This window comes from Callorhinus ursinus, unplaced genomic scaffold (assembly GCF_003265705.2).
Source record: "Callorhinus ursinus isolate GAN/ISIS: 27379988/994484 unplaced genomic scaffold, GSC_fseal_2.0 scaffold4, whole genome shotgun sequence".
Lineage (NCBI taxonomy): Eukaryota > Metazoa > Chordata > Mammalia > Carnivora > Otariidae > Callorhinus > Callorhinus ursinus.
In genome coordinates, this window is record NW_027397066.1 from 9,492,351 (window position 1) to 9,496,952 (window position 4,602).

Consider the following 4,602-nt stretch of genomic DNA (forward strand, 5'->3'; position numbering starts at 1 on the left):
GGGCTCCCTGAGTAGCTTTACCACCATGTAGAGACACATTGCATTTTTTTTCTTTCAAAACAAAAATTAAGGAGGGTGTGATATTGTGACTTATTAGAAGAAATATATATTTAGTCTTCATTCCCATTTCTGGCACAGGGCTATTAAAGCCCTTGCAATTTCCTAAGTGATGACAGCAATAGAGGGGCCTTTTGTTACATTAACGAGTGACTTTTGGACCCCACCTAAGGATGGTCTTTGGCTGCCAGGGGAACCAACAATGTGACAAGGGGGTTGGAACTTGTATTCCCACCCCCTCTGACCTCTGGGGAGGGGAGAGGGGCTGGAGGTTGAATCAATCACAAATGGTCAAAGATTTAATCAGTTCTGTCTGTGTAATGAAGCCCCCCATATAAACCCAAAAGGACTGGGTTTGGAGAGTTTCCAGACTGGTGAACCAGAATGCATCCACATGCCCTCATTCCAGGCCCCAAACTCCACTAGGACGGAAGCTCTTTCATGGAGAGGGTCACCCTATGTATCTCTTCATCTGGTTGTTGATTCATATCCTTTGTAATAAACCGGTCATCTAGTAAGGAAACAGGTTTTCTGACCTCTGTGAGCCACTCTAGCAAATTAATTGAGGCCCAATTAATTGAGGGGGTCAATACTACCTCTGATATGCAGCCAGTCAGTCAGAAACACAGGTAACAGCCTGGACTCATGACTGGCATCTCAGTGAGGTCTTGTGGAACAGAGCCCTTGCCCTGGGGAATCCAGTGCTGTCTCCAGGTAGATCGTGTTGGAATTGAGTTGAATAATAAGATACCCAGCTGGGGTCAGAGAACTGCTTAATGGCCTGGGAAGACCCACACTCCCCCTTTGGAATTGGGTGCAGATCCTTTAGATGAAATGATGGAAGGCCCACAGTATATTTAAGGATGAACACTTTTAAAACCAGGGTTCTATTTTTAAAACCACACTGTTGCACACTTGTAGTTAGTAAGCTCCATTGGGATATCAGTATTATTAAACAGTACCATATTATTCTATAAATTGGGAAATCCAAGGTTTAGTTTCACTGAGAAACTTTATTTTCCAACTCCCAACCAGTAGGTGCCAGGCCTGCCACAATAACAATATTGAAAGTTTGGTCACCACTCAATGAATTTGACCCTGAAGACAAGTGAAATGGGGAAAGTCTTCTGTATTGAAATAATTTGGCCCCAACATTCTTGTGATCTGAGGTACCAGGTAATTTTCCATGTAGATTTGGCCTGAAAATGCAAAGGAAAAGTTCAAACAGGGACATGGCGTCTCTTTGGCCTAACCCTGCAGGGATGATTGCCTCAACCATACATTTTTTTTATTGTCCAGTTTTGAGTAATTCAACTGATGAGATTTTCAGCCCTGCCCATGGGCTGTGACTCATTGTACCATCAAATTAACAGCTCTTTTGGAAAATGTTTTTTCATGACTTGGCCAAAACTCCCCATGGCTTAATTTCATCCCCTTTCTTCCCAGAGAAATTCTTTGAACAAGTCCAATGATTGAGCACTTCAGAAGAGCCTTTATGTCTAGCCATGGCAAATGCCTGACCAACATATCGATTTCAGCTTCCCTCAGCACCACTAGACTGATGCCTTCACCTTCCCTTCCTATCTGCATATCAACGCTTTCTCCGTTGCTAAAACAGATTTACAGTATCTTGAAACATCCAATTCATGGGATTAAAAGTTATTTTGCAGAAGGAAAAGATGCACAGAGGGCAAGTCAGGATGCTTGCATTCTCCCTCTGTTTTTCTAAGAACAGTGAGATGTTAGCCAAATTGCTTTTCCTCTTCATCTGTAAGATTCTGAGACCAGAATAAATAACATTATGGTCATGACCTTCTACCTCTAAAACTGAAGAGTTCGGTCTACTCAGATCAATATGAAACTATAAAAAGTTTGTCTACAAAAGTCAAGCAACAGGTGTTGCATGATACTGGGTTGAGTAAGAACACTTTGATGCAGAGGTACAGGGTCCAGGCCACTAGATAGAAAGGATGTGTGCACAGTGCATTAGGCAACAATTTTGTCAGTAACAATGCCTAACAAGTCAGCCCAAAAGTAAGTGGGTACCATCAATAAGCATATATCCTCATGCTCATGGATCCATAGCTGGAGCAACTCTGCTTTGTGCCTTGGGTGAATTAGATTTGGCTTCAGGTAACATTCAGGCCCAGTCCACCTCTCTCACGCACATGGGGCATACTCTTCCCACAGTGGTTACTGGAGCCAAGAGCCAAGCCAAACTACACAAACACATTTAAAGTCTCTGCTTATATTTTTTCCTCTAACATTCCATTGGCCAAAATATGCCATGTGGCCAACCTCAAAATCCAAGGGGCTAATCAGTCTATTCTGCCCACAGTGGGAGGGGGAGAAAAGTGAATATTGCTGAACGATCATTTAAACCATCACATACAGATCTCCTGCTCCCACTATCTTTTTGACACAGGCTAAAGATTTGAGTTGACTTCAAGATCAAATAAGACCAGTTTCTGGAATGAACATTTTTGGAGAAAAAGAAAGTCTTTAAGAGGTAATTTACTATCTCACAATTTTCATGAGACCAAAATCAAGCTGTTCTGCCACTATGGATAATTACATAATAAGAGAATCTGATGAGCACTGACTCTGTGCCCGGCTCCACTCTGGATTTTTTTTCACTCGTTCACTTATTCAAAGGAACTATCATTTAAACACCTCAGACTGATCTCTTACCTCATATAGAATACCCTGAACAGAACTGATCCTAAAAGAATTATCTTTCCTATTCATAGCATTCAAAAATGTTGGTCTAAAAACATTTTTCATCATTTGATCAGTTTAATCAGGATTCACTAAATGTCTCTAAGTCCCAATTTTCCCAACAAAGCCTAAAATAAAATATTATTGATCACAGGTTACAGATCAGGAAAGTGAAGATTAGAAAAGATTGAATGACTGCTGAAAAATAAAGGAGCAAATATATGAACCCAGATGCCCCTGATGCCAAAGCCCATGGCTTTCCTACCGTGCCATGTACCCTGAGGTAACACTGAAACAGTAAGTGTTTAATTAAAGTTTCTAGAATAAAGAAAGAAGGGAAGAAAAAGGAAGGAAGGAAGGAAGGAAGGAAGGAAGGAAGGAAGGAAGGAAGGAAGGAAGGAAGGAAGGAAGGAAGGAAGATGGACGGGAGGAAGAGAGGGATGGAGGGTGGGAGGGAGGAAGGGAGGAGGGAAGGAAGGAATAACCTCCCAAAATAGGAAAACTAACATAGTTGAAACAAATACACAATAATACAAGGCAACTTCAAGCTGTAAACTAAAGAAAAACAAAATTTTATTTTCCCAGAGTTGAATGGTCAATTGGTAAATTCCTTCATTGATTAAATGAACTGTGCTAAGCTATCATCATCAAGACAGTATGGTACTGGCACAAAAACAGACACATAGATCAATGGAACAGAATAGAGAGCCCAGAAATGGACCCTCAATTCTATGGTCAACTCAACTTTGACAAAGCAGGAAAGAATGTCCAGTGGAAAAAAGACAGTCTCTTCAACAAATGGTGTTGGGAAAATTGGACAGCCACATGCAGAAGAATGAAACTGGACCATTTCCTTACACCACACACAAAAATAGACTCAAAATGGTTGAAAGACCTAAACGTGAGACAGGAGTCCATCAAAATCCTAAAGCAGAACACAGGCAGCAAGCTCTTCCACCTCAGCCACAGCAACTTCTTCCTAGAAACATCGCCAAAGGCAAGGGAAGCCAGGGCAAAAATGAACTACTGGGATTTCATCAAGATAAAAAGCTTTTGCACAGCCAAAGAAACAGTCCACAAAACCAAAAGACAACCGACAGAATGGGAGAAAATATTTGCAAATGACATATCAGATAAAGGGCTAGTATCCAAAATCTATAAAGAACTTATCAAACTCAACACCCAAAGAACAAATGATCCAATCAAGAAATGGGCAGAAGACATGAACAGACATTCTTCCAAAGAAGACATCCAAATGGCCAACAGACACATGAAAAAGTGCTCAACATCACTCGGCATCAGGGAAATCCAAATCAAAACCTCAATGAGATACCACCTCACACCAGTCAGAATGGCTAAAATGAACAAGTCAGGAAACGACAGATGTTGGCGGGGATGCAGAGAAAGGGGAACCCTCCTACACTGTTGGTGGGAATGCAAGCTGGTGCAACCACTCTGGAAAACAGTACGGAGGTTCCTCAAACAGTTGAAAATAGAGCTACCATACGATCCAGCAATTGCACTACTGGGTATTTACCACAAAGATACAAATGTAGGGATCCGAAGGGGTACATGCACCCCAATGTTCATAGCAGCAATGTCCCCAATAGCCAAACTGTGGAAAGAGCCAAGATGTCCATGGACAGATGAATGGATAAAGAAGATGTGGTATATATACACAATGGAATATTATGCAGCCATCAAAAGGAATGAGATCTTGCCATTTGCAAGGACGTGGATGGAACTGGAGGGTGTTATGCTGAGTGAAATAAGTCAATCAGAGAAAGACATGTATCCTATGACCTCACTGATATGAGGAATTCTTAA

The 4,602-nt window shown here is 41.4% G+C and overlaps 1 long non-coding RNA gene across 1 annotated transcript in view; it reads right to left on the reverse strand.

Annotated features, from left to right (window-relative positions):
• Positions 1–1,103: 1,103 nt before the first annotated feature.
• Positions 1,104–4,602, reverse strand: part of LOC141372437 (uncharacterized) — an 11,659-nt gene continuing 8,160 nt past the window's right edge. The window contains exon 4 of the long non-coding RNA XR_012377690.1: positions 1,104–1,256. This is a non-coding gene — a long non-coding RNA (uncharacterized lncRNA). The remainder of the gene's footprint in view (positions 1,257–4,602) is intronic.